This window comes from Adiantum capillus-veneris, chromosome 20 (assembly GCF_014529385.1).
Source record: "Adiantum capillus-veneris isolate H3 chromosome 20, ASM1452938v2, whole genome shotgun sequence".
In the NCBI taxonomy this organism is placed as follows: Eukaryota; Viridiplantae; Streptophyta; class Polypodiopsida; order Polypodiales; family Pteridaceae; genus Adiantum; species Adiantum capillus-veneris.
The window spans coordinates 118,000,533-118,008,423 of record NC_140950.1 but is presented as its reverse complement, the minus strand read 5'-3'; positions in this window follow the sequence as shown (position 1 = coordinate 118,008,423).

Genomic DNA, 7,891 nt, shown 5'->3' with positions numbered 1-7,891 from the left:
ATGCATGGTCCACATTAAAATGCCTATGATCAAAGCATTCCGTCGTCCTGTGTGTCGGCTCATATCCACCACCTCTATGCCAATCCACAGTTGTTGTAGCTCTTCCAATAGTGGACGAAGATACACATCCATATTCTCCACTTTATATCGCCCTGGCACAATCAAGCTTAGCCATAGGTGCCCCTTCTTCGTAGTCAACCACGGGGGAATGTTGTAGTTGACGATGACAACGGGCCATACACTGTAAGATGTTGATCTTTGACCAAATGGATTTACTCCATCCATAGCCAGGCCTAAGCGCAAATTTCGAGCTTCCCTGGCAAAATCCGACCATGTTCCATCTATATGTTTCCAGGCTGCGCAATCTGCAGGAATTCGTAGCACACCATCCGAAGATTTATTCTCATCATGCCATGATGCTAGGGCGGCCATGGACTTACATTCGAAGAAATGCTTGATGGGAGGAAGCAGAGGAAAATGTTGCAAAACCTTTTGTGGAATTTTTGTCCCGTGGAGATCTACTCGATATCTTTTGGAATCACATTTCGGACACTTCTCCATGTCTATGTATTCCCCTCTGAAAAGAATGCAGTCATTAGGACAAGCATGGATAGAATTGTAATCCATCCCCAAGTTTCGTAAAATCTTTCTTGCTTCATCTCGGGAATCTGGCATCACATTGTCACCTGGTAGTATGTGCTCTTTAAGAAATCTACACAACATAAAAATACGATACATTCGTGTAAAAATCTATCAGATCATTATACATTTAGAGTTTTATTAAAGTAAACTAATTGTAATAGATCACCTGAAAAGCGCTGTGACGCTAGTGTCACTCCATCCAAACTTTGCCTGCATGTTGAGAAGAACCAGGAGTGCTTTTAATCTAGACATACGTGCTCCATTATACAATGGCGTATCGGCTTCACTTTTCATATCATCATAGATAAGCCTTTCTGAATCCATGATCGTCTCGATCATTTCATCAATCTCAGGCTCAAACATTGCCTCGTTGGGAATGTGCTCTGCATGATCATCCCCCGAGATGTCAGAGGCTACATCTTGTGGCCTCACATATGCTGCTTGACCAAAGCGCCTGCGAACACGTCTATTGGGTTGCAAGATTGCTGCTTGTTGGGCAGCGTCAGAGTCCGACGAGTTATAATTGGCAACAACTCGATCTATAATAGATGGATCGAACTCGCCAAATTCGCGAACGTGCTGCAAAGAAACACGTCTTGTCCGTCGCACAGCATGCTTGCATTGATTACAAGGACATAAGACCCTCGTTGAGAGATAGGTGTTTCGGTTGGACGGTCCCACATCCTCGTCACTACTCATAATGAGGATAAAAATCTTATAACCTAGACAACAAATTTAATATTCTATTGGCATTCTTCGTCTTATCTCTCTCTCTCTCTCTCTCTCTCTCTCTCTCTCTCTCTCTCTCTCTCTCTCTTACCTCACATTCTCTAGTCATGTCCAATCCCCGCACACCTCGGTCTAGAGGTGCACGGAGATCAGAACCACCGGGTTATAATCTTGTCTTTATTGGTCAATACCTATATTTGTGGGTACAAGAAATCTTCAGACCCACGTCTACATGATACTGCATGTAGTGGACAAAACCCCTTTGCCTCTTCTCTAGCTGTAGCACTTCACAGCATCTTAACATGTTTTCACAGTAGATCTTTTCACTGTTCGTCTAACTCTAAACCCTAAATCGTAAGTAATTCTTGCGTGGACTCGATCTAACGTAAAGAAGCGTAAATCTAACTAAAAATAAACCTAAATCTAATTTAACGTAAGTCTACATCTAACCTAATCTTTAACGTCTTTTGGGATAGTTTCCTACGACGTTAAAACTCTCTTCTTCTTGTGTGTGTGTGTGTGTGTGTGTGGGGGGGTAAACCTAAATAAACCTAAGTCTAATCTAATATAACATAAATCTAAATCTAACGTAAATTATGTTATATTAAAAACAAAGAACTAAACTAACAGGGATTATAAGAACCTTAAAACTGATTTAACACATAGTTTTTCACATAACTCGGCAAGAGTTGGCATTCTCATCACTAAAGATGTGAGAGTTAACTTCCGGCGGTGACGCTGCCTCATCTCCATCCACATCTGACGACAGCAATCGGCCCTTTAGACCGTTCTTGCTCTTGTTACTAACTTTGAAGTTGCTGTTGAATGACTAGAGGTTGTCTAGATGGTCATTGTGTCGGGGATGTAGTGACTCTTGCTGCCCTGAAGATCCACCTTCTTCCCTATCTTCTGAAGACATTTCACCAGTACTTTTGGATCGATGGAGCCCACCATGAGTGAAGGCAGCAATACCCTATATTCCATTGAGGGCTTTCTTCACCCGCTTCATGCAGGCATCGCAGTCTATGGAGACCTAAATCTAATCTAATATAACGTAAATCTAAATCTAGCGTAAATAAACGTAAATCTAATTAAAAATAAACCTAAATCTAATCTAATTTATCTTAAATAAACCTAAATCTAATTTAACGTAAGTCTACATCTAACCTAATCTTTAACGTCTTTTAGGATAGTTTCCTACGACGTTATAACTCTCTTCTTCTTGTGTGTGTGCGCGTGTGTGGATGTGTGTGCCAAAAAAAGAGATAAATGGTATAACCTTTCTATCACCCATGCCAAGTATGATAGATTGGTTATGCCATTTCCCTCTTGACTAATAGGTCTTGAGTTCAACTCCTCGTCGGCTAGATCTTTAGGTCTTTTAATTTTAATTAGTTTCCTACGACATTAAATTAGTTTCTCTCGCTTTCTCTCTCAATGTGTGTGCGTTTTTTTGGATTGTATGCATGTTTTCTCTCTCTTTTCCTCTCTCAATGTGTGCGTTTTTTGTTTATGCATGTTCTCTCTCTCTTTTCCTCTCTCAATGCGTGCGTTTTTTGTTTATGCATGCTCTCTCTCTCTTTTTCTCTCTCAATGTGTGTGTGCATTCTTTGTTTATGTATGTGTGTGTGCGTTTTTGTTTATGTTTGTACTCTCTCTCTCTCTCTCAAAAAAACTATGTGTGTGTGTGAGAGAGAGAGAGAGGGAGAGAGAAAGAGGGGAAGGGAACATGAGAGTGAGGAGAGGGAAGGAGCATACCTGGCTCTCCTTCCTCTCCTCGTCTGTGTGTGTGTGTTTGTGTGTGTGTGTGTGGAGAAGAAAGAGAGAGAGAGAGAGAGAGAGAGAGAGAGAGAGAGAGAGCGTTACCTGCTCCTTGCTTGAGGGCGCCGAAAAACTCAGATATGAGATCTGAGTTTTTGGGCACGCTCTATTATTTTTTTAGCCCAGTCGGCGTCGCTATGAGCGTCGCAAATTTCCAAAGAAATTTGCGACGCTCATAGCGACGCCGGGATTTTTTTTTTGAGCGTCGCTGTGTGAGCGTCGCTTATATGAATAGCCTCTTGTAGTGAAGGTATTCCTTTCTCATTCCATCTTCCCAAGGTAATACATTCCATGTGGTAATTAAATCCTCAATTGGCATTATAGGTTTTTGACCATACATCAACTCAAAAGGCATATAACCAGTAACTGAGCTATGAGTTGTACGATCAACCCATAAAGCATAAGGCAACAACCTAGGCCACTCTCCCATTTTACCTTTGCAGGCTTTAGCCAAAGCTTTAATGATAGGAGGATTCCACGCTCTGATTTACCATTTTCCTTAGGATTATATGTAGTAGTGAGAGCAAGTTTAATGCCCAACCTAGAGAAAAACTCGCTTGCTTTGTTAGCATCCAACTCACCCCTGTCTGCTGTTATTTTCCCAACACAACCATAATGGCTAATTAATCATCCAAGAGGAACTTACATATCCGTTTTTGCTTTTTTTCTTAGAGCACGACCTTCAACTTGGTTAGTTAAGTCTTCTCATGCAAGCACTATGTATCTCATTTGCCATAAGCCTAACGCCATTGTAACCAAATCTACTACCCACTTATAGTGCATGGCCAATGGGTAAGTAGAGTGAAACCCATCACGATGACGTACATTTGAGTACATTTTAGAGGTTTCATAGGACTCCACAAAGTGAGATACATCTTTATACATACCTTTCCACCAATACCTCTCTTTGATTTTAGTAAAGGTGGCCCATACACCTCTATGTCCAGCATAAAGACTCTCGTGAAACTTTTTCATAAGCTCATTTTGAGCGTCCTTATCATTCACAATTCTCATCGGCATTCCATCTCTTTGTTTTAGACGCTTCCATAAGTACCCATCTTTCAAAAAGTATCCATAGGCCTTTCTCTGTATTCTTTTGAACTCTTAATCAGTCCACCCTTCTTGCCTTGTCAAAGTGCTAAGGTAGCGTCCAATGAGAAGCCAATCACCTTGATATAGGTCCTCTGTAAACAATTCAAGTGCATTTGATAGCCAAACATGATCACCCTTGGCATGAGAGATACTATAGAATTGTGTGCCTACATCATCGCCCTCGACAACCATATCTTCTTCATTTTCATACCTTGCTCTTGAAAGCATATCCGCAACTGGATTATCTTTCCCTACAATATGCTTAAATTCTGGATTCAAGGACTTTATGTAGGCAATCCATCTTAACATAGCAATGTCGGAAGTTGAGCAGCTTGTGATCATTCCAAGAAGGGGTAGACAATCAGTCTCTGCTATTACATTTGCTCCTATCAAATACTCTTTGTCACATTTTGCCCCCTGAGGTAAGGTGCACACCCTTACTAAACCCAAGGGTGTCTTCATGGTAGTCACGTCCCTGCTTTCCATTGGTAGTTGGAACTGATCATACCTTGAGTACGAATATCCCATAGAATATATTGCCCTTCTTGAAAATGCGTCTGCAAACTCATCAACAACTGGCCCTATACCCACATTTCTGATTGTCGTCTTATTTACAGGTTGCATATCTTGAATAAAGCGTAAAGAACCATTTTTCTTCGGAATTGTGAACCACATGTTTGACTATGGAGCATAAGAAGGATCCAAAATACCCATCTTGATCTTTTCATTAAGCAAATCAATGAGTTTTGGCAAATGAGCCTTTGGAACATGAATAGGCCTCAAGTTCCAAGGTACATGAGGGATAGTGAAGATCACCATCGGAGCAACAACGGATGTATCAACACACCCTATCTCATGCGGCTTAAATGCAAAAGCTTTTCCGTGTTTGGCAAGCATGTCTTCAAAGCATATCTTTTCAGCTTTTGTCAAACTGTCCTCGCAACCAACCTTTAACTCCTTCAAACAATCCTGTGTGAACTTGTGTCCAATCTTGCTTGGGTCACGAAGGCTCGGTTGCAAAGCTGCTTGTTCCATCTTATTTGTGCAATCTTTTGGTAGAGCTAATGCCACTAGTTTCACTTTCTTTGCCACGGACTTATACTTAGTCTCCACTCGTACATCAACACCTTGAGCATTTTTGAAATCCTCAACGACCTTGTACATTTCTATTGAGCATACTTTCACGACCTCACTTCCCATTGGCAAATTTCAATCCACTAAAGACTACAAGTCTTGCATAGTAGTAACTCTTGTGAGTGGTCTCAACTTCATCTTCATCATCCAAGAAGCGAACATGTTTTATTCCTCCCCTAGACTTGTAGCATCCAACAATAGTTTCTTCACCTTGCTCGCCATAGACCTATACACGCTGTGCATTTAAAATCTCTTCTTCACCTTGTACATGGATAGATTTAGAAAGAGGCTACCACTTCCTCTTTATGATATCAATTATTTCTTCGTGGAATTCCCACTTTGCTATACCAAGGACCTCACCCAAGGTAAATTCCAACTTACTGTTTAGAATCCTCTCTTCCAAAACCTTTTTGAGATCCATTGCTGCCTCTATATCGGATTGGATTTTGTAGGCCGGGACCCTTTTCTTTGGATTTTGTTGCATCCTTCTTCTTTTCTTTAGAGGCTTCTTGCATAGGCACTTCGAGGAGAGGCATCTGTTGCGGGGAAGGTGATCTAGGAGGCACTGTGTCATTTCTATCTCCACTCCTCGTAGCCTACTTTGAAGGCCCTTCATCCCAATTCTCGTGCCTACATTTCTCTTCAACAGTGGCCTCATTTGCTTGACATTTGGAAATGTATGCATGCACTGACAAAGAGTCCACGGGGTCATTCCAACTTGTTTCAAGCCAAATGCAATCTCCAGCCTCATGTAAAACCTCTGTAGTCATTTTACCCTTCATAGCAGACTCTATAGCACATGGCCATAGCTCTCCAATACAATTAGACTCCTCTTCTCCAACTTCTAATAGTCCTTTTTTCTTAATAGGATCCACCTTCAACCCATAGGCGGCTGCCTCAACCATTGAGATGGCATGGCTAGCAGCCATGTCCTCAACTAGCTTCTTCATCTTGCATTTTCCAAAGTTCGTCCCCAAGAGCTTACCTGTTTCACTTAAGTGAATTTTTCCATCTTTAAAGAAAACAAGCTCCTTTCTCAAAGCGTCTTTAAAACTTTCACAATCCCACCTTCTATGGTTAGTACTATCGCACCATATGCATCTATTTACAAAGCCTTCTCTGTTTTGAGGTCTTTGCCTTGTAGATTGTCCTGATGGTTATCCCTTTTCTTCTAGCCTTGTAAGCTTTAACTTGAGCTCTTGCATTCCTTTGACAATATCATCTAGGATGGATTTGTCACTCTTTGGAACCACAATCATAGGGTTTATAGGACTCTCGGGAACACTTGAGACTTGAGTAGGGTTGACTATTATCTTGTCTCTTCATCGTTGTCGCTTAGCAAGCAGTGAAATGGCATCTTCAACCTCATTCCAATTGGTCTTCAAGCCTTGTTCCGCATCCTTATCCTCAAGTAATACCTTTAACTTCTCTTGAATCTCTTTACCTGCAGCCTGCAAAAAGAGCTTTGTATTCTTTGAATTTATGGTAGCCTTTTCAGTCCTTGAAATTTGATCATAATGACGTTCGAATTTCCTTAGCAGTTCTGTAGATGAGAGCCCCTCTTTTGGCCGAACTACCCACTCTAAAAAATTCCTCTTTGTTACCCTTTTGGAGTCCTCCATGAAATAATCTTCCTTCAAAGCTAATTTGAATGCTTCCCAAGTTTCCCCATACTCATTTCTAATTCCCCTTACATGCTCTTTGATCTCAGGAACCACAGCAAGTTCAAAACTTTACACCATCTCTGCTTCGGACACTCCATGAAGCTCCATCTCCTTAACATATCCACAAAGATACTTTGTTACATCTTTACCTTTAAATTGATCCATTTTCTTCACCACAGATTGAAGTGCTTTGGTTGAGGAGAGCTCCCTCCTTTATGCAGCTTGCTACTGCGCATAAACACTACAAAAGCTTGAAACATTTGCATTGTGACTGGATCAAACCGAACCCCCTGTTGCTCTTGTTGCTCCATAGATTTAAAAATTTGTTTTGATACCTTCAATGAAGCCTTTGAACCCTCACCCTATCCTACTTCGCGTCGAGTTCACCAAAGATGTGTCAAGAAGTGCATAGTGTGACTAGGAAAACGTAGGGCCTCCGACTGTGAGGATTCGTAGCAAAATCAAGCAAGGCGTAGATGATTTGAATCCAAAACCACACTGAAAAAGAACAAAATTCTAGCCATGAAAGCTCCACTTTGAAAAAGAACCAATACTAACTCAAAACTCTTGTGTGTGTGAATATTAGGTGTAACCTTGCTCCCAATTGCACAGTTAAAAACCCTAAATTTACGCTTCGATTATTCATCATGACTATTTCATGGAAGCTTCAATACTTCATTGGAAAAGCCCAACTAGTTATTTGAGGAGAAGAAACCCTAATTGGAGGCCTCACAGCCTCAACCATATAGAGGAAGCAGCACGGGACTGCACTAGCACCCTGTGAAGGAATGGTTGTATCTCCTTGCTCA